Here is a 23,517-nt window from a genome sequence, read left to right as displayed (position 1 = left end):
TCTGATTCAGAAGACAGGGCACAAAAGGGGGGAAAGTAGCATTTTAACCATCTTGACCTCAACCAGCTGAATGCTTCTTTTTCTTCATTTTTCAAAGATGCATTCATTTTATTTTATATGCATGAGTGTTTTGTCTGCATGTGTGTATATGAACCACATAAATGGCAGGTGTCTACAGAGGTCATAAGAGAGCACTGGATGCCCTAGAAATGGATGGTTCTGAACTACCATGTGAGTGCTGGGAGCTAAACCCAGGTCCTCTGCAAAAGCAGCAGGTGAAGCACTTTTAACCACTGAGCCATCTCTGCAGCCCCCAGCTGAATCCTTCTTATATGCATAGAATCCTTTCTGTCTCCTTTCAACCAAATATTGTCTAGTTCAAAAGTTATAGGCAAATGCCCTTGGAAGCAACTGTAGGAACTTGCAGTTTACACGCATGTAAGGATGGATGAAATATCAGTGAGGCTTATAAATCAATCTGTGGAGTTCCCGTTTCCAAGATATGTTGAAAGAGAACATTTTCCCCCTTGTTTTTTTTTTTCAAATTTTGCTCTACTATAAGAATCGTTCCTTCTTGAAAGTTATGCTACACTTAACTTTTGTTTGTGTGCTATGTTTTATTTTTTGCTGTTGTATTTGAGACAGGGCCTCATGCAGCTCATGCTGACCCAACCTAAAACTTGCTATGTGCCTGAAGATGGCCCTGAACTTCTGGTCCACCTGCAGCTTCTAATTCTTCAGTCCAAGATTCCACCAAGCCAAATCTGTGCTAGAGACTGAACTCAGGGCTTCAAGGATATGAGGTGAGCACTCCACCAAATGAGCCGACCCCTAAATCTATACTTTCTTTGTTACTTTTTGTATCTCAGTTGCATCTCAGACATTTTTATTTCCTCCCTGTCGCTTCTTATGATCTCTTCTAAATAAATCCCAGGCCACAAAGTTTTAAAAGTGCCTTAGTAGTCTCTGTTTTATCTCTCTCATTTTGTTTTTGATGTAGAAACCGAAGCTCATGAGGAATAAAGATTTGCTCGTGATTGTTCCAGGGACAGTCTCAGCACAGTGTGTAGACTGAGTAGCTAATTGCATAGATGATCCCAAATGAATAAATAAGCTCAAGGAAGTCTAAGAGCTCTCAAACAGAGGCACTACTGGGACAGCATCCTCTCTAGAAAACCGAAGCCTTGCCACCGAGACTACACTAAGTTCTCTTGAAATTGAAGTTTTCATGGCATTACATAAAAGCCACGGCTGTAGAGCTATGATATTCAACTTCAAAACAGCTTTCACAGCACTTACTCAAAAGTCCATTTTATTGGTAAGAAGGCTAAGTCATAGAGAGATTAGCTGCTGGGTTAAAAGTCTACCTACAGTTGAAGAGAGAATAGGTAAAATCCAAGTCTGAGTCTTGAATGCCTTTTGCAATAGACTAAGTTTCTTCTCTTTCTATGATTCCACTGGCTCAGAGATAGAATGATGAATCTATGCTGTTTTTTCCTCTTCTTGATCTATAGGGCACCGTGTATCTTAGATGAGTATCAACTCATTTCATTGCAGAGGATGACCTTGAGCTCCAGATCCTCCTGCCTGAGCCTCCTTAGTGCTAGGACTACAGCCACACATCACCTCAGCCAGATCAACTCTACTTTTTGAAAGACAGAAAAAAAATAGGGTTAGCAAAACTGATATGCACGCATACTACTTTTGTGTTTCTTCCCTGGAGTACTTATTCAGATTAGTAGACACTTGAAACCCAGGGCATTAATGTACCTCTTGGGGGTGGGGCTGTGGGGGAAAGCAGAATGTAACCTTCCAGGGTGTTCAGCAGAACTCTCAACTACAAGCTCTGATTACTGATTTAATTTATGAAAAACATTTATTTAATAAGTTGTTCTAGGGTGTATACTAAGAAAGAAAGGGGATTTGAAAGGAATCAACAACTAGCATGATGATTAAATAGTCAGAAAGGAAGGAGTTACACAGAGGGAATTATACTGTCAACTCAAGAGAAATCAACATAATAATAGTTTTCCAGGGTATGAAAGACTATTATCCTGACAACGATGACAGATTGTTCTCCATTTCCAAATAAAATAAAACCGGAGGAAATGTAACAAAACCTGGAGAGTTTAGACTGCTGAGCATGAAATTTAAAACTTTGTTTTAATTCGTAGTGGGAAAAAATGGAATTTCAAGGACAATGGAATTTTTTCTATCTCAAGAAACTCCATAAATTATTGTTTAACCCAAGGTGAACCTATATTTTTTTTTTTCTAAGCAAGGCACATATCTAGGGGAGACTGGAGAAAAACTGACTTCAAAGTTTCTGAAATTTTCAGAGTTCTATAATATGAATTATATTTTTAATATCATTTCATTAAAAATATAATCCTACCATTTCCTACATAAAATATTCCCAATTAGTACTGTCATGGCCACTGCAATCTGAGTACCACAGCCTTGGTCCAGTTCTGCCACCTGTCTACATGTTATCTGAAGTAGGCAGGGTGTTGTGTCAAAAGTCCCAGAAAACAATTCCAAGAGTCTAAGGATAGCGGTCCTCTGAAGATCACAAGGACCTAGTGAACAGAAATTTAACACATAGGAGCTGATGGAGGAAATGAAGGAATCCAGTGGCATAGCAGCAGTGTTCCGCGATACCGTGTGACCTGCGCTCATCAGTTGAGAAACCTTCAAGTAGTCAGTAATGGCCATGCCATTTGCCGCCTCTAAGGCAGGCCTGGCTTCCCTATCTGTGTTCTCTGATATGGATGAACTTAGTTGATTTTGTCAACCTAAAGCTTTGCTACCACCACAATTGCAGTTTTTAAGGCCATTGCTCCTTCAGAAGTTCACAGTTGTTAAGAGTTCCAGAGCAAGACAGCAATCAGTGATAGACATCGGACAGGCCAGTGCAATGAGAGGTCTCTGCTACGGGGCAGCACAGATCTTCACAGGCTGTGTGGCCTTTGAGGAGTCACAGGAGATGAAGTGGGTCCCCAGATTTACCCCTCATTCCCTCTCACCCTGATGTTCCTTCCTGACAGAAAAGAGGTACAGTGAAAGATTGGAGGCCAAGGGGATATAGAAAGTATCTATTGGAAGTGGGGCAGCTACCACGTAGGAGGCAGAGACAGGCAAACCTCCGTGAGTTCGAGGCCAGCCTCATCTACACAATGAGTTCCAGGATAACCAGGGTTACACAGAGAAACCCTGTCTAGAAAAGAAAGGAGGGAAAAGGAAACTGCAGACTGACAGAGCCTTCTATTACTAACCCTTTCCATGCATGAAAGAGGATAGCCAACTAATAAACTATTCGTAGAACTAGTCTAGGGACTCCAATTTCTAGACCTCTTCTTTCAACTTTTAATCTACTACTCACTTATTCCATGGCTTTTTAACCGCTGATGAATTTATTTCTGATTATTTTCTTGAATAGTTATTTTCTGAACAATGTTTGACTCTTTAAAATCATTTTGTAAGCCAACTATCCCCAGAGTGCCCAAAATTTGGGGACAGAAATAACTTTTCATTTCTATGCTCCGATAACCCAAATGGGTCACACTGGATTTTATCATTCAAAAAAAATATCAATATTGGATGGAAAATGAAAATAAGAAACTTGTAGCCCGTGGGAAAGAAGAAACTTAGAATGAAAGTATTTCCTAAGAAGAGTGCTGATGAAACACAGTGATATCTCAAATGCTCAAGATAACTGAAGTTAGGTATCTACATGGTACCATCTGAATAATAAAAAAATGTCTAAATCTTGAAGTACGAATGTTTACCCATGCATTTGGGTCTTTCTTTAGAAAACCACACATGTCACACTTCTAACTCTTTTCAAATACTGATTTCGTTGGACAACTCAATCTTTCTTCAACTTAATATTGTTTTACAAAATGTCAGACTATGGGCCTGAAGAGATGGCTCAAAGGTTGAGAGCATTGACTACTCTTCCAGAGATCCTGAGTTCAATTCCCAGCAGCCACATGGTGGTTCACCACCATCTATAATGAGGTCTTCTGAAATGCAGGCATAAATGCAGGCAGGACACTGTGTACAAAAAAATAAGTAGATCTTTTTTTTAATGATTTGTTTATTTAATGTATATGAGTACACCATTGCTCTCTTCAGACACACCGGAAGAGGGCGTCAGATCCCATTACAGATGATTGTGAGCCACCATGTCGTTTCTGGGAATTGAACTCAGGACCTCTGGAAGCGCAGTCAGTGCTCTTAACTTCTAAGCCATCTCTCCAGCCCAAATAAGTCTTTTTTAAAAAGCACAAAATCGGGACTATTTTTTACAGTTGAGTAAGCCCACAGATAGATGGCATATGTAATTTGAAATTAAGCTTGTTCTACGGTGTAATTGAGCTGCAGCATCTAATTCATTCCCCCAGTGTGTTTAATCCTTTTTTAAAAAAATGAGATTTAAAGGCATCTGCAAATCTAATTACCATGAATTCCTAAGGATCATCCCAAATCTATTGTCATACTAGACTCTTACAAAAGTGAGAACTGTTTGAAATAAGTAGGTCATGCTAATGCTGAACAATAGTTCTTGACATTTTGAAATTATCATTGCTCTGGTGGAGATTTTTTACAATGGGGGTTTAGCATAAAATTGCTATTTTTCATCCACCAAGAAACTGTTCATGGTTGGAAAGGATGCAAAACCAATATGCAGTGTCAGGATATATGCAAACTATAAAGGAGTACCAGCATTTATAGGCAGTTTGCACTTACTAAAAAGAATCTGTATAAATAACTTATTGCTGAAAAGATAAAACAAACATATGCTATTGGGAGAGGAGATGGGTGTGTGTGTACATATATACTAAGATCCTGAAGCTATATAAAATAAGTGCCGACTAGAAGGGCAGACACCAGTATAGACGTTAAGATGGTAACGTCTATTCATCACCTTCAAATGGGAATACATCAGTTTGTCCCTTGAAAATATTAACCTAAAGAGATGAAATCATTGTGAATTTAAAATTAGCATGCATAATGGCCATGGGAACCTTAGACTGAAGAACGGAGGATAGATGACCTCTGAATAAGTCTTTGTTGTTCCAAAATGACAAGGATGCTTTTTTCTTATAGGATATTCATAGTCTAGAGATGCTGGAAGCATGGTGGCAGGGTGGCAGTAGAGAGATGGGCTACTCATGGCACCTGAGGAAAAGCACATAGTCTGTGTAGCCTACAGTTGTGTTAAGGGAACGTTAAAAAATGTTTGACTCCTGGGAAAGACACCAGAGAGCCAGAGAGCAGATGACACTCCTAGAGAAGTCCAATCGAGAACAGAAAGTATTCAGGGATGCATGTGGGTTGTAACGTGCGTGACTCCATCAAGACTACATATCTCAGGGGGCATCAAGGCTATTGCTCCCGAAACACAGCACCAATTGCAATGTGTGCCAGTCAGCAGATGCAAGAGATGGTGGATAGCTGGGATTTCTTTTCTAGGATGATACTTATGCCATCTAGGACTTCAAAGATCAACAAAATGAAAAGGATGGAGAGAGAAAACCAAAAGCAAAGAGAAAGTTCTGTGTTGGCACTGTGAGTTTTGTGGCTATAAAATTCTGTTTTTAGGCACAATTATATAATAAGCCATTCATCAGGCAGCATGTATTGATTCAGAGCTTAGAAACACTGCCATCTCTCCAGTCATAGCTACTATAGTAAATCCCAGAAACAAATACTAATAAAAACAAATCCTTCCCTCAAGCTAATTACAGACTCACAAATTAGTGGGACTTTGATGCTATAATAGTTCTTTGATGCGAACTCTTACAAGGAGGAGATCTGTATTTTGGTCAAGGATTCAGAGGCAATACTGATACCATGGACTTATGATTAGCTAGCTCCATTGCTTTGGGCCTCAGGCTAGTGTGAGTATCACTGAGGCAGGATCATGGTACATTAAAGCAGCTCATTTCATGGTAGTCAGAGAGCAGACAGGGAAAAAGAGAAGGGTTCAGGGAAAGAGCTCCTTCAACGATGACCTGACTCCTCCTACCAACCTCACCTTCCACAGTTCACCAACTCCCAATCATCTGTTTTCATTTTGAACCCATCAAATCAGCTCCTTAATGAAAGAAGTGTCCTAAAGATTATTTCTCCAAAGCCCCCACACTGAATGCTACCAGAAGTGGGAACCCAACTTTTAATGTACAGACCTTGGGAAGAGGTAGGAAGCACTTCATATTCAAATGCAATGGCAAGATACAACTTAAATCTCATGTGTATCTTCTGAAGACTACTCAATAGACGCTGTTTGAATATCTAGTAGAGCCTCTTTGCATCCATTTCTTCTCTCTAGTCTTTATTTATTTGGCCCCTTCCCCATTTTTGTGCTTCTGTTTGTGTACTAAGTTCTTAGGATTCTTTCCAAGGTTTTTCATGTTGTTCTTTCACCAAGTGCTATGTGAAAGAAAACTATATTTAATAGACAGAAATCCCACAATTGTCACAGTTCAAGTTTCTGCCCTACTTCTTAGGAACTGAGCGCTATTTAAATTTTCCCATGTTCATCTGAACATTCTAAATGGAAAGAGAAGCGCCTACTTTGCTGAGTTTTTCTGACTATTAAATAAGTGTGCCTATTAAAAAATAAATAAATGTGACTATTAAACAAAATGGTGGTTGGTGCATAGCAAGTACTCAAGGAAAACCAGTCCACTAACATGCTTAGGTCAGCCTCCCAAGGAACTTGGTTTCCCAAAAGCTCACAAGGGTTCAGTGGGGAAGGTTTTTATGTGACAATTCCTTCTACTAAGTACTGAGGCATCCACTGGTAGAATGCTAACCTTGGAGAAATACACTTAAGTGTTTCCTACACCTGTATTTATATAAGGAAGGGGCTAGGCAGAGACAGAGAGGACTGTGAAAGCAAACCCGCCAATGGCATGTCATCCGTCAGACATGAAACCTAGTCACCGTCTGCTCTGGAACTCACTAGCTTAGCACACGGACCACTGAAGACACTCTGACAGCATCTGCCTCCACCCTCTGTTGTTCTCAGCTAGCGTCTGAGTGGTTCTGGGAAAGACAATGACAGGTGAGCTGTTCTGAGATTATGTGGAGCCTTCAGGAAGCCACCCATACCTTATGAGGATCTCTCCAGGGATCATCTTGAGAACTTCACTCAGTTGGGCTTTAAGGGTGCTACTTCAAAATATAACCACTGGAGTTGTTATTGAATTCTGGTGAACAGACATATGGATCTGACACATCCTCATTTTATTTAAATTTAGAAAGAAATTAACCTAAAATTTTGTGAATTGTTTTGATAGATAACTTTAACATACATTATTCAAATGTTGGAATTGAAGCAGGAGAGATGGCTTGGTTGTTAAGAGCACATACAGTTCTTTTTCTGTCTGCCTCTCTGTCTAACTGTCAGTGTTTCTCTGTCTCTGTCTAACAATATGCTTCTCTCTCTCTCTCTCTCTCTCTCTCTCTCTCTCTCTCTCTCTCTCTGTGTGTGTGTGTGTGTGTGTGTGTGTGCATGCGTGTGCGTGTGTGCGTGCAGGCACGTGCCTGCGCCTGCACGCACACATCTGTGGGTGTATGCCCATACTTTTCTTACAGTAGACCTGAATTCAGGTCCCAGCACCAATGTCAGATGGCTTGCAATGACCTGTAACTACAGTTCTGGGGTTGGGGGGTGTTCAACAGCCTCTTCTGGCCTCCAAGGGTATGTGTGACATATATTCACACATGCACACATTTGTGTGTACACACATATACACACACACAAACATTACAAAATGGATAAACAAAAACAAATACTAGAAATACCAAGCAGTTTTTTCATCCAAACTGGAATCATTGGCTGTGGACATAGCTCGGTGCTAGCGTGCTTGCCTAGCATGCCTAAGACCCTGGGTTCAAGCTCCAGGATGACAAGAGAGGACAGCTAAACTGAAATACTTGTCAAGTCAAACAACGTACAAATAATAAAAATATTAGTACATGCCATGCTAACTGACTGATTGATGACAGGATCATTAAGGCTGACATAACTAGTGATTCCGTTTGCATGTCATTTTCAGTGACCTCTGCTCCCAACCTCAATAACCTTCAATGACTGCATTTGCTTGCACATTAAGAAACTTCAAAATGGACAAATTACAGGAAAGAAAGATTTTAGACTTTGGACAATAAGCAGTCCAGGACAAAGATGCAACAGAGAAGAGGAACCCATGGGGTAAACAGAACACAGAGTGCATTTGCACAACCTTCTTTCATTAGTTAGGGTTACTATTGCTGTGATGAAACACCACAGCCAAAGCAACTCGAGAAGGAAGGAGTTTGTTTGGTTTACACTTCCACATCACTGTTCATTACCAAAGGAAGTCAGGCCGGGAATTCAAGCAGCTCAGGAACCTGGAGACAGGAGATGGAGAGGCCATCGGGGCAGTGCTACTGATTTGCTTGTTCATCAATCACTAACTAAGGATCCTTTTCCTGGACTGCTTGTTGTCCAAAGTCCAAAATGTTTCTTTTGCATAATTTGTCCATTTTGAAGTTCCTTGGTTTGCAAGCAAATGTGGTTGTTGAAGTTTGTTGAGAATGGAAGCAGATGTCTCTGACAATAACGTGTAATCTACAACTAGATCTTACAGAGGCATCTCTCAATGAGGTTGCCTCCATTCAAATAACTCTAGCTTGTGTGGAGTTGACATAAAACTAGCTAGCAGACTTCCTATCTAGTTACCTGGAAGGGGGAACCAGAGAGCCGTAGTTGAAAGGGTAGAACTGAGAACCTAGGAGGCCAAAGGGATAAAAATTTCCAATATAGAGACTAGAAAAGAAAAAAAGCTATGCAAAGAAAGGAGAGACATACAAAACTATTTCAGGGATCCACAGTTCCCCCGTCTTCAGGCAAGCACCAGTAAGCATGTGCATCTGTGAGGACACCCCCATTTGGAAAGAAAAACATGGGGACAATCTTAGCACTCACACACAGTTGGGAAGAGTTGTTAGACTATAACATCTCCTCAAACATGGAAGTAGGAGGGGTGGATTTAGTAAAACAGCTGCTCTGGAATTTCCTAGAAAATTATAAAAATAAGTTTCCAAGGGTTCATATGCTATCCAAATAACAGAGCCCAGAACACGGCTTAGTAATATCAGCAGCAGTGCACAATCATCCAGTACCCAAGAACTTAAAATCCGTGGCCTCCAAACAAAAACTGACATATTGAGTCAGTAGAAATGGACTCAGAGATCACACAAATATAGAGTTATTTGGTAAAGTCCTTAAAACAGTTGTAACTGCATTCTGAATGTTCAATAACTTGAAAGAAACCACAAAGCCTCAAAGATGATTACAGAAGATTTTAAAACAAGCAAGATACACAGTGGACCTCTAAAAGGGAAAAGGTCATTATACCTGAGATAGGAAAACTGTCCTGATAAAGGTAACAGGCACTGTTGACCAAGAATATCAAGAGCTAAGTAGCATCCAAAAATTGTCAAGATATTCCAAAGTGAAAGGCCAGATTTTGGCATTTTTACACCATCTGGGGTCTTTCACTGACTTGGTTCAGCTTTTCCCTTACGGATATTTTATCATATTAAAGTTCGGTGCTTTTTCCCTTGGCAGTGTCTGAATCTATAATTAGAATGACCTAAAACTGGGAAAGATGTTTGACACCATGACATTAAAAAGTCAAGAGATTGTTGGCATTCCGTGAAATCGTTCTATTAAACATTTCCAATGGTTTCTAAATGGAGTATACAAAACTAGAAGGTTCATTTATTTATGTTTAATAGCACTGTAAGGTACCAAAGGGGGTTTTGAGTATGCTCAACTCACTGATGATAAGAGAATGGAGGCATGTGATACTTTGGTGATATACACACTTCATCATTCACCTCCTATTTTGTCACAGAAGTATAGACTTCAATTATTCAGTTGTGAGACTACACAATCATACAGACATCAGCAACTCACAAGTCTTGATAAATTCAATATAAAATGCCCGTCTCTCCAAGCAGAAATCCTCCATTTGTTTCTTGAAGCAACGACAGCCTTGTTTCCCTATGAGCCTGTCTACTCACAAATATTTTACCCACATCAACATATAGTGAAACAGCCTCAATCTCAAATGTTTGAATTAATTGATAGGATTAAGGATAATACAGTAAGATCAATAGATGAAACTCCAAAAGCTTTTCACTAATCATGTTGGTGGGAATTAAATCTTATTTATTTTTGTGGTATTTATTTAATTATTCAGAGTGTTTTGAGACAGGATTTCACTATTAGCTTTGGGTGTCCTAGAACTCACTATATAGACTAAACCGGCCTGGAAATCCCAAATATCTGCCTGCCTGGGCCTCCTGAGTACTGGGATTAAAGCATGTAACACTGCACCGAGATGGTTTTAATGGAACCATTAGAACCAATTTACTTGAATTTCTGTGTGAGGGACCCTATGTCATCTACACAAATGAGCTTCACTGCTTGCAAAAGTCTAGTGGACATAGCACATTAATAACTATTGCTTCATATTTACTGCATGTAAAAAGAAATGGGTTGGTAGTGGTGACTCATGGCTGTAATTCCATTGTTCAGGAGGCTAGGGCAAGAATCACAAGTTCAAGGTCAGCCTAGGCTTACAATGCATTCCAGCCTAGGTTAAAGTGTAGGCTGTGATTTGAGAGGAGGAAAAAAAATTAGAAAGTACAGGAATTAATTTCAAGGGATTCATTTGATTTAGCTGTAAATTATCCAATGCCTTTTAAGATGGTCTCTACTCCACTGGACATGGATACATCTTCAGATTATTTTTGTCTTCTAGATTTACACAGCCAGTCGTGTCACAATTGCATCTTAAAAATCCTCAAAAACATAATTGTATAATAAGCATCTTGTACTTCTGTCACAGAATTGTTTATCTTTCCACTAAATATGTTCTTTGGTTTGTTTTTCTTTTTTTCCTTTTTGTGTAATACAGGAAACTGAATCCAGGATCTTTCCCACACTAATACTCTATTATATATTATATATTATATATTATATAATTATCTATAGACATGACAATTTATACAACACCTTTCTGATCATTTCTTACTTACCACAGCATTTATTTGCTTGCAAACTCTTCTGTCCTGAACTGTTTGCTTCATAAGACGAGAGGCGCTCTCTTAGCTTTGGAATTTATTACCATGCATGCACAGAGGACTGGTTCAGTAAAAGTGCACTGAACAGCTGGGCGGCCATTGGTGTGGCCATGAAAACAAATCACTTATTTTTTTTAATTAAATAATTTTCTCAAAGAGCCCTTTCTTTACTGATCAGGCCAAATTAGCCTTGATGAATTAAAATGCTAATCATCTTTATTGCTCCCTTAATTTCCAAAAGATAATATAAAACCTGCCAGGTGGCGCGGCGCCTATACGCTTCTGTGTGGTTCTATCGGGTCCTGAGTCAGGAAGGTGTAAATGTTCCTTTCACTCCCCTCTGTCTGTCCAGAGCCTATGCATGCTTTTTCTGATATTCTGGCCTTTTGTGTTCTTTCTATAAAGACTTCGTTAAATAATTTTTTCTATAGTCTAAAGACCACACAAGTGAGTAAGGAAACCAAATTAGTCTCATTGAAATTTAAGTATACATTTGAAAATCCAAATTACAGCAAAAATAACATAAAATAAATAAAGTAATAAGACTACAGGATTATCTGATAATTATTTTTTAGATAACAGAATTATATGCATCCAGTGGAACATATTTATACTTTTTCTTATTTTGACATGAGATATTAATATTCTGTAGTATAGATATATGTCAAGTGGCCTGTAGGGCTTGTCAAAATACAGATTGCTGAAGTGTGTAGCTGTATCCCCAGAAAATTTTAATCAGTGATCTGGGGCCAGGGGTTGGGTGAGAACTTGAAAGTCCAGTTAGTTGTTTCTGATGTGTTTCAACTGAATTCTGATTGGTCAGGGGTCATATTCAAAGAGCAGCTGGTTCTCTTAAATAATTAGATAATCCCTTTTTAATCTCTGATTCTCATTTTTATCATAACAAAAAAGCTCTGTCATTAAAATGTTGCTTTTCAAGAAGCATTGTCCTGGCCTGGTGAGATGGCTCAGCGGGTAAGAGCACTGATTGTTCTTTTGAAGGTCCTGAATTCAAATCCCAGCAACCACATGGTGACTCACAACCATCCATAATGAGATCTAATGCCCTCTTCTCGTGTGTTTGAAGACAGCTACAGTGTATTTACATAAAATAATAAATACATCTTTGAACCAGAGCAAGGTCCAGAGTTCAATTCCCAGCAACCACATGATGGCTCACAACCATCTGTACAGCTACAGTGTACTTATATACATAAAATAAATTAATAAATCTTTTAAAAAATAAAAGAAGCATTGTGCTATGCTATTTTTTTTAATTTTTTTTATTCGATATAATTTATTTACATTTCAAATGATTTCCCCTTTTCTAGCCCCCCCACTCCCCGAAAGTCCCGCAAACCCCCTTCTCTTCCCCTGTCCTCCCACCCACCCCTTCCCACTTCCCCGTTCTGGTTTTGCTGAATACTGTTTCACTGAGTCTTTCCAGAACCAGGGGCCACTCCTCCTTTCTTCTTGTACCTCATTTGATGTGTGGATTATGTTTTGGGTATTCCAGTTTTCTAGGTTAATATCCACTTATTAGTGAGTGCATACCATGATTCACCTTTTGAGTCTGGGTTACCTCACTTAGTATGATATTCTCTAGCTCCATCCATTTGCCTAAGAATTTCATGAATTCATTGTTTCTAATGGCTGAATAGTACTCCATTGTGTAGATATACCACATTTTTTGCATCCACTCTTCTGTTGAGGGATACCTGGGTTCTTTCCAGCATCTGGCAATTACAAATAGGGCTGCTATGAACATAGCAGAACATGTATCCTTATTACATGGTGGGGAGTCTTCTGGGTATATGCCCAGGAGTGGTATAGCAGGATCTTCTGGAAGTAAGGTGCCCAGTTTTCTGAGGAACCGCCAGACTGATTTCCAGAGTGGTTGTACCAATTTGCAACCCCACCAGCAGTGGAGGAGTGTTCCTCTTTCTCCACACCCTCTCCAACACCTGCTGGCTCCTGAATTTTTAATCTTAGCCATTCTAACTGGTGTAAGATGAAATCTTAGGGTTGTTTTGATTTGCATTTCCCTAATGACTAATGAAGTTGAGCATTTTTTAAGATGTTTCTCCGCCATCCGAAGTTCTTCAGGTGAGAATTCTTTGTTTAACTCTGTACCCCATTTTTTAATAGGGTTGTTTGGTTTTCTGGAGTCTAACTTCTTGAGTTCTTTATATATATTGGATATTAGCCCTCTATCTGATGTAGGATTGGTGAAGATCTTTTCCCAATGTGTTGGTTGCCGATTTGTCCTCTTGATGGTGTCCTTTGCCTTACAGAAACTTTGTAATTTTATGAGGTCCCATTTGTCAATTCTTGCTCTTAGAGCACACGCTATTGGTGTTCTGTTCAGAAACTTTCTCCCTGTACCGATGTCCTCAAGGGTCTTCCCCAATTTCTTTTCTATTAGCTTCAGAGTGTCTGGCTTTATGTGGAGGTCCTTGATCCATTTAGATTTGAGCTTAGTACAAGGAGACAAGGATGGATCAATTCGCATTCTTCTGCATGCTGACCTCCAGTTGAACCAGCACCATTTGTTGAAAAGGCTATCTTTTTTCCATTGGATGTTTTCAGCCTCTTTGTCGAGGATCAAGTGGCCATAGGTGTGTGGGTTCATTTCTGGATCTTCAATCCTGTTCCATTGATCCTCCTGCCTGTCACTGTACCAATACCATGCAGTTTTTAACACTATTGCTCTGTAGTATTGCTTGAGGTCAGGGATACTGATTCCCCCAGCTTTCCTTTTGTTGCTGAGAATAGTTTTAGCTATCCTGGGTTTTTTGTTGTTCCAGATGAATTTGATAATTGCTCTTTCTAACTCTGTGAAGAATTGAGTTGGGATTTTGATGGGTATTGCATTGAATCTGTAGATTGCTTTAGGCAAAATGGCCATTTTAACTATATTGATTCTACCGATCCATGAGCATGGGAGGTTTTCCCATTTTTTGAGGTCTTCTTCCATTTCCTTCTTCAGAGTCTTGAAGTTCTTGTCATACAGATCTTTCACATGTTTGGTAAGAGTCACCCCAAGATACTTTATACTGTTTGTGGCTATTGTGAAGGGGGTCATTTCCCTAATTTCTTTCTCAGCCTGCTTATCCTTTGAGTATAGGAAGGCCACTGATTTGCTTGAGTTGATTTTATAACCTGCCACTTTGCTGAAGTTGTTTATCAGCTGTAGGAGCTCTCTAGTGGAGTTCTTTGGGTCACTTAGGTAGACGATCATGTCGTCTGCAAATAATGATAGTTTGACTTCTTCCTTTCCAATTTGTATCCCTTTGACCTCCTTATGTTGTCGAATTGCCCGAGCTAGTACCTCAAGTACAATATTGAAAAGATAAGGAGAAAGGGGGCAGCCTTGTCTGGTCCCTGATTTCAGTGGGATTGCTTCAAGTTTCTCTCCATTTAGTTTGATGCTGGCTACCGGTTTGCTGTATATTGCTTTTACTATGTTTAGGTATGGGCCTTGAATTCCTGTTCTCTCCAAGACTTTAAGCATGAAGGGATGCTGAATTTTGTCAAATGCTTTTTCAGCATCCAATGAAATGACCATGTGGTTTTGTTCTTTGAGTTTGTTTATGTAGTGGATTGTATTGATGGATTTCCGTATATTGAACCAACCCTGCATTCCCGGGATAAAGCCTACTTGATCATGGTGGATGATCGTTTTGATGTGTTCTTGGATTCGGTTGGCAAGAATTTTATTGAGTATTTTTGCATCGATGTTCATAAGGGAAATTGGTCTGAAGTTCTCTTTCTTTGTTGGATCTTTGTGTGGCTTTGGTATCAGCGTAATTGTGGCTTCGTAGAAGGAATTGGGTAGTGTTCCTTCTGTTTCTATTTTGTGGAATAGTTTGAAGAGTATTGGTGTTAACTCTTCTTTGAAGGTCTGGTAGAATTCTGCACTGAAGCCATCTGGTCCTGTGCTTTTTTTGGTTGGAAGACTTTCTATGAATCCTTCTATTTCTTTAGGCATTATGGGACTGTTTAGATGGTCTAGTTGGTCCTGAGTTAATTTTGGTATTTGGTATCTGTCAAGGAAATTGTCCATTTCCTCCAGATTCTCCAGTTGTGTTGAGTATAGGCTCTTGTAGTAGGATCTGATGATTTTTTGGATTTCCTCAGTTTCCGTTGTTATATCTCCCTTTTCATTTCTAAGTTTGTTAATTTGGATACTTTCTCTGTGCCCTTTGGTCATTCTGGCTAAGGGTTTATCTATCTTGTTGATTTTCTCAAAGAACCAGCTCCTGGTATTGTTGATTTTTTGTATGGTTCTCTTTGTTTCTACTTGATTGATTTCGGCCCTGAGTTTGATGATTTCCTGCCTTCTACTCCTCCTGGGTGAAATAGCTTCTTTTTGTTCTAAGGCTTTCAGATGTGTCATTAAGCTGGTAATGTATGCTCTCTCCATTTTCTTTTTGGAGGCACTCAGGGCTATGAGTTTTCCTCTTAGCACTGCTTTCATTGTGTCCCATAGATTTGGGTATGTTGTGTTTTCATTTTCATTGTGTTCTAAAAAGTCTTTAATTTCTTTCTTTATTTCTTCCTTGACCAAGGTATCATTGAGTAGAGTATTGTTCAGTTTCCACGTGTATGTGGGCTTTCTGTTGTTTCTGTTGCTATTGAAGACCACTTTTACTCCATAGTGATCAGATAGGAGGCATGGGATTAGTTCGATCTTCTTATATTTGTTGAGGTCTGTCTTGTGACCAATTATATGGTCGATTTTGGAGAAGGTACCATGAGGTGCTGAGAAAAAGGTATATTCTTTTGTTTTAGGATAGAATGTTCTATATATATCTGTTAAATCTAATTGGTCCAAAGCTTCAATTAGTTTCATTGTGTCCCTGTTTAGTTTCTGTTTTCCTGATCGGTCCATTGAGGAAAGTGCAGTGTTGAAGTCACCCACAATTATTGTGTTAGGTGCAATGTGTGCTTTTAGTTTTAATAAAGTTTCTTTTACGAAAGAGGGTGCCCTTGCATTTGGTGCATAGATGTTCAGGATTGACAGTTCTTCTCTTTGTATTTTTCCTTTGACCAGCAAGAAGTGTCCCTCAGGGTCTCTTTTGATGACTTTGGGTTGAAAGTCAATTTTATCTGATATTAAAATGGCTACTCCAGCTTGTTTCCTGAGACCATTTGCTTGTAAAATTGTCTTCCAGCCTTTTACTCTAAGGTAGTGTTTGTCTTTGACCCTGAGGTGTGTTTCCTGTAAGCAGCAAAATGTAGGGTCCTGTTTACGTATCCATTCAGTTAGTCTGTGTCTTTTTATTGGGGCATTAAGTCCATTGATGTTAAGAGATATTAAGGAATAGTGATTGTTACTTCCTATCATTTTTGACGTTATTTTTTAAATTTGAATGCTTAACTTCTTTTGGGTTTGATGAAAGGTTACTATCTTGCTTTTTCCAGGGTGAAGTTTCCCTCCTTGTATTGGTGTTGTCCTCCTATTATCCTTTTTAGGGCCGGGTTTGTGGATAGATATTGGGTAAACTTGGTTTTGTCATGAAATATCTTAGTTTCTCCATCTATGGTGATTGAGAGTTTTGCTGGATATAGTAGTTTTGGTTGGCATTTGTGTTCTCTTAGAGTCTGCATGAGATCTGCCCAGGACCTTCTAGCCTTCATAGTCTCAGGTGAAAAGTCTGTTGTGATTCTGATAGGTCTTCCTTTATATGTTACTTGGCCTTTTTCTCTTACTGCCTTTAGTATTCTTTCTTTGTTTAGAACATTTGGTGTTTTGATTATTATGTGACGGGAAGTATTTCTGTTCTGGTCCAGTCTGTTTGGAGTTCTGTAGGCTTCTTGTATATTCATGGGCATCTCTCTCTTTAGGTTAGGGAAGTTTTCTTCCATAATTTTATTGAAGTTGTTTGCTGGCCCTTTAAGTTGTAAATTTTCACTCTCATCTATGCCTATAATCCTTAGGTTTGGTCTTCTCATTGTGTCCTGGATTTCCTGGATATTTTGGGTTACAAGCATTTTGCATTTTGCATTTTCTTTAACTGTTGAGTCCATGGTTTCTATGGAGTCTTCAGCATCTGAGATTCTTTCTTCTATCTCTTGTATTCTGTTGTTGATATTTGCATCTCTGTCCCCTGATTTCTTCCCAAGGCTTTCTATCTCCAAAGTTGTCTCCCTTTGAGTTTTCTTAGTTGTTTCTACTTCTGATTTTAGATCCTGGATGGTTTTGCTTAGTTCCTTCACTTGCATGTTTGTGTTTTCCTGTATTTCTTTAAGAGATTTTTGTGTTTCGTCTTTCATGACCTCAGCCTGTTGACCAAAGTTCTCCTGTATTTCTTTAAGAGATTTTTGTGTTTCGTCTTTCATGACCTCAGCCTGTTGACCAAAGTTCTCCTGTATTTCTTTAAGTGTTTTTTGCATTTCCTCCTTGTTGGCTTTTGTATTCTCCTGGATTTCTTTCAATGATTTTTGTGTTTCCCTTGCAAGGGCTTCTAACTTTTGATCCATTTTCTCCTGAATTTCTTTATGTATGACCTTCATGTGTTCCTATACCAGCATCATGACCAGTGATTTTAAATCCAAATCTTGTTTTACTGGTGTGATGGGGTATCCAGGACATGTTGGTAGAGGAGAATTGGGTTCAGATGTTGCCATATTGCCTTGATTTCTGTTAGTGACGTTCCTGCGTTTGCCTTTTGCCATCTAGTTCTCACTGGTGTTAGTTTATCTTGTCAGTGCTGGACTCACCAGTGCAAGCTGCCCCTTCCCAGTTGGCCTCTGGTGCACAGCTTACTTCCTGCACTGCTTGTAGACAGTGTGCTGCTGCCCAGGCTGTTCCGATCCCAAAGCAGGCACCCGAAGGCTCCCGCTGGGGCCCGCTGGATTCACTGGAGCACACTGACTTCTCCCAGCTGGCCGCCCGGAAGCTCAGCTAGCCACTTGCAGGACTTGGAGATGTAATGCTGCCGCCCAGACTGATCTCAGTCTGTCCGATCCCTGGGAGTACGGAACCAAGATGGATGCACCTCTCCTGACTGGTGGGAGGCCGAGTTCTGAAGTGGCCTCCGTGCAGGAAAGGCGCCGCACAACTGCAGCTGCTTGCTGCCCGGCTGGTCAGCGAAGGTCAGTGGTCGTGGGCGCAGGGCCTAACTGGTCCCTGTGACGCCTTGGTTCCACTGCTGATGGCCCTTCAGCTGGAGCAGCCACTGCTGCCGCTGCCGCCACCGCCGCCGCTGTCCGATCTCTATCTGTGCTATGCTATTAATGGCAACTCTGCAAGTTTGTTTTTCTTTTCATTTCTCTTCCCTTTCAGACATAGAAACCCTGGTCTTTACCGTACCACCACTACCGCACTTGGCCCAACATCAGCTCATTTCCAACATTAATGTTTGCCTAGTTAAATTCTGCAGTGTTCAGATGTAGAATTCCATTCTCTCTGAAGTTGTTTCCAAGTATTTGCATAAAAATTATTGTATTTTTGTATTTCAAAAAGAAAACCAAAAACCTAAACATCTGTGCATAATAAAAAGCTTGTTGTCATCTATACGGTGGAAACTGAGCCTACAATAGAATTTGACTATTATATTTTCAGAGTGAGAAGCGATAGTTAATGATATTGACGATTCAGTTAGCTGCTCCACAGAACCCACAAGAGTCTGTGGATCAAGGACATTGGAGTCATTTCCACCTCATTAGCAGGTGATAGCTGATTGCTTGACACATGTAACTGTCGCAGGCAGTTTTCTGAGTTCTACCAGATGTTGGGCTGCTTCTGAAATGGTCATAGACAGCTTCTCCTCAGAGCTGCATTTAGTAGAAATCTGATTCTTTAACTGCCCACTCTTTCCCTGCACTTCTCTTACCATCTAATAGGGGAAGAAACCACGTCGTCAATCTGCTCAGTGGGATGCATGTCATTGGCTTAAACCTAAAACTGTAATTTTGAAATGTTTGAGAGAAAGCCTTCCCTTCTTGTCTTCCAGGGCAGACTAGTTTCCCAGTTTTTGCCTTTAAAATGTATAAATGAAAGATAGTAAGAAGGTCCCTCTTGTGTCTGATAAAAATGTTTAATGATTTCTCCATGGAAAAATGCAGAACGTCACAGTATAGCAAAGAACGTTTTCGTTATCGGATTGGGGTTGATGATGAGTTCTAAGGAGTTAAACAGACACGCTCAGACTTATTCCTCTAAGCACAACTAAGACCCTCAGTGTTGGTTATAAAATAGAGAAAACGGGAGAGCAGAGAGAAAAAGACAGGCCAAAGAGGAAACACAGGACCCCTGTGAATAAACTAGCAATGTGTGTTCAGAGTGTGTCTGTGTATATAGCATATATGTCTGTGTGTGTGCATGTATGTATGTATGGATGGATGTGTGGCTATGTGTGTATTTATATGAATGTGTATGTTATTTTTTATCACCGTAATCCCTTATATATCGTAGGTGTGAATAAAGTTCAAGAAACTGGTTACCTGGAGGTGCCAATGGGTGTGAGGGAGAGTCAGATCCATTGAAAAGCTTGTTCTTTATAGCCAGAGACTGAAAAGAGGCAGTAGATAAAGTAAGATTTTAGATGATCACTGTGTGACCTTGACCAAACATCAGGATAGGAACAGAACAAAAGTGTGATCCCGTGTCCATCACAGGTGTTAAAGGTCAAGAACAGAGTCAGTCAAGATCTCTCCATCCTCTAGGGAGTGGAACTTGTGCCTGTCCCCTCATTCAGGTGTCAGTAGAGGGCAGCAGGGAGCAATGAGGAGACATTCTACCTTGACACTGTCATTGTTATGACAAGACAGATACAAACACAGTACTGGGCCCACTCACTCACTATGTATGTAAGTTACCAATAAACAGACACAAGCCGAATTTGATGAGGATGAAATTATTGCTCATTGGTAGAGCAGTCAGACAGGGGAGGCTGGTTCAAGCATCCTCAGAATTCTCTCTCAGCCCTCTTTAGTGTCTGGTTCATTCCATAAGAACTCAAATGCTCTAGTTTCAAACCTGTTCTCAGGACAATGTATATCAGTGTCATGGTCACCTTGCAGTCTTTCAGCCACTTGGTAATGCATCCTGAAAGGTTTCAATTTTACGAACGTTCTATTTTCAGAAAGCAAACATTCCTCTAACAGATGAATTTTGAACACCAGGTTTAAAATGACAAAGAAACCTGTCTGGAGTTTCTGAAGCTTCTGTTCATAGGTGAATTTCACCCTTGTTATTAAAAATACACTTATAAAATACCAGGCCTTTTCCAATTATTTCAACCATAGCTAATTGTTTCAACTAGGAATTCTATGACCTGTAAAAGGGAGATGAACTTATATATTGCTAACACAGTTACATTGTATATTCATGTATATGAATATATGCATAATTTATCAGATTTCTAAACTTTAGTCAAGTCTCATATGTTTGATTTTATAAAGTATGAACACTGCAAGAGTTTAAACTGATTTTGTTGTTGTTGTTGTTTTGGATTTTTTTTTTTTTTTGAGACAGGGTTTCTCTGTATAGCCCTGGCTGTCCTGGAACTCACTCTGTAGACTAGGCTGGCCTCGAAGTCAGAAATCTGCCTGTCTCTGCCTCCCAGAGTGCTGGGATTACAGGCGTGCGCCACCACTGCCTGGCTAAACCGAATTTTTTAAAAGTTGGGTTAGGGCTGGAGAGATGGCTCAGCTGTTAAGAACACTGACTGGTCTTCCAGAAGTCCTAGGTTCAAATCCCAGCAACCTCATGGTGGCTCACAACCACCTGTAATGAGATCGATGCCTTCTTCTGGTGTCGCTGAAGACAGTGACAGTGTACTCATATACTGTGTACTCATATGAAATAAATAAACTCTTAGGAATACATGCCTGTTGAAGGGAACATTATGAGCCACCATGACACTGGGAACTGAATCTGGATCCTTTGGAAAATTAACTGATATTCTTAAGTGCTGAACCATCTCTCCAATCTGACTTACCCCGGTTCATAAAGCTACTATTGTAACCATAAAGCTAAAACAAAAGGTCGGGCTTAAATTTCTCTCCCTAATGGGTTGTTTTACTAACTCAGCTCATAAAGCCCTTAGCACTCTCCACTCGCAACCACTGCTATTAAAAGGGAGAAATCTAAATTTGAATATATATGTATACATATACATATATATATGATTTTATACACATATGTATGCACATGTGTGTGTCCCTACATGGTAAAATTCTGACCAGGAAGAAGAGCCACAGTTGCTCTCAGTAGGAGATCACTAAAGAATGCCCAAGTGCCTGATGCACCATCTCACTCATCCTATTTTGCAGTGGACAAGGCTAGGCTGACCCTCGGATGTCTTCCTCGGTTGTTTTAGACCCTGCCTCATCTGACACTGGTTTTTGGCAGAGCCTACCCACCAGGCAACCAGGGCATCTTATACGTCCACATAATTTTGTCTTCCTAAGCAGTATTCTCTATATCATAAGTAAATAGGTAAGCACCAGTATTTTCTTTTTACAGCTCTTCGAGAAAAGATATCTACATCAAAAATCAAAAGCGGAAGTTTCTGATAGCCAGTGCCCCACACCCTCAGCATTTCAGCCCTTTCAAAGCCAACCTCGTGCTCCTTCTTTAACATTGTGCCTTTGCACCAATAGAACATCGCTTGCATGAAGCATCCAATCTTTTTCTTCCTAATAAAATACCCCCCTTGGAATTAAAATACACAGTAGTCTTAAAGACTTTATTAACATCTTACAGGTTCCCACAGCAACACAGTATCCTGCTTCAATTTTTAATATTAAATTCAATGAGTATTCTAGCCTTATGTTAACTTTAATTGGAAAAAGTGCAAAATGTATTTTAAAGGAAAGTTGTATCAGATTAATAAGAATTTCAAGATAAAAGCACAATTGAAATATTTGCTGAGAACCATACCCTTTTATTCAAATAAGGATAAAGTCATGTCATTTTTTTCTCAGTATCCCAGAGCAGAACTACAGAGGTTTGTGGAGGTGGTTATTCTATTCACCCCTGCAAGAAATAGCCACAGAAGAGCCTCCGCAGCAGAAAGCGTTTTCGTCAAATGCAGATGCTATTGCTCTTCTATGTCACTAGATGGCGCCTGAGAATTTAAAATAGCCAGTCCTGGCGCATGAGTCATGAAACCTTTGTCAGCATTTCTTAAATTGCAGAGCATTCTACTTTTAAAAGAAAAAAAATATTTTTTTTCTTTAAAATTACTTTTAGCACTTTTGTGAAAAAAACTTTTCTCTAAATGTTTTAAACCACATGGGGTTCCAATAGAAATTGTACTTGTATTTAAGTCTTGCCACTATTTTGAAACTGCTTTCCTTCCCTGTCTACTATGATTAGGGGGACCCACACGTTGTTCTGCCAAGCCAAAAAGGCAGCATTATTGTACCTTAAAAGCTTTTCCCCAAAGAAGCCATGAGTGTGCAGGAAAGCAGGGAGGGGTGTGTGGAGGGGTTTAGAAGGAGGACAGGGAAAAGAGAAATATTGTAATTAATTAGAATCTCAAAAACTAAGCAAACAGAAACGCTTTCCGCCCCCCCCCCCGCATTGCATAAATTTCTGAAAGAAAATTAGAAATAGCAGGTGATAGAGGTGCCTTGCCTAAAGTCGGATAAGCAAGCAATTTGTCTCGCTGAGCCCAATTTTTTAGATTGTGTAATCCAGAATCATCAAATTGTAGTTTCTGTGAATTCTTGGATTAGGTCCGAAAACTACGGCCCCAGACAAAGCAGAGTCCTTATTTTGATGATGTTGGAAAATAATCTAATTTCCAGATTCGGGCCCGTCTCTTAAATAGATGAATTTTGTCAGTTTATGATTTCCACTTGACACAGAACAGATCTTAGGAAATATTTTTCTGTCTGCTGAGTTATTAGCTAAAATGTCGCTGTCGTGGATGGACTCCTAAAGAGGAGATGGGGCAGGGCGGGCCAGGCATGGGGTATTCAGCGCCTCTAGTTATTTCCTTTTCTGAAACTCTTCTACTCAATCAGAGTGAGGCATGTACTAAATACGTAGTGCTTAAAATAGTAACATAATCATTTGTTTGACAAATGAATAAGTGAGTCAAAGCAATATAAACTGCTTTTTGTTTTGTTTTGGTTTGGTTTTTGGAAAAATATGTATCTGTCCGTTTTATTTGGGTATTCAATAATATCCTTGGCGATAATGCTGACGCCATGGCTTCTGACCCCAGAACTGACCCTGCTGCCACTGGTTGCAGCCCTGAGATTGATTTTTGTAGCCGCGATTCATTCCCTTGCCTTATGAAGTTCTGCTTCTTAAAACTGAAAGTGCCCTACTTTCTAAAATCTCTGAAGTGCAAATTATTTCCAAAGAAATGTGCTGCCGCCCGAGCGTTTCACCCTCTCACC

This window comes from Apodemus sylvaticus, chromosome 2 (genome assembly GCF_947179515.1).
Source record: "Apodemus sylvaticus chromosome 2, mApoSyl1.1, whole genome shotgun sequence".
NCBI lineage: Eukaryota > Metazoa > Chordata > Mammalia > Rodentia > Muridae > Apodemus > Apodemus sylvaticus.
The sequence above is the reverse complement of the archived record's forward strand: the minus strand, read 5'-3'. Positions refer to the sequence as shown.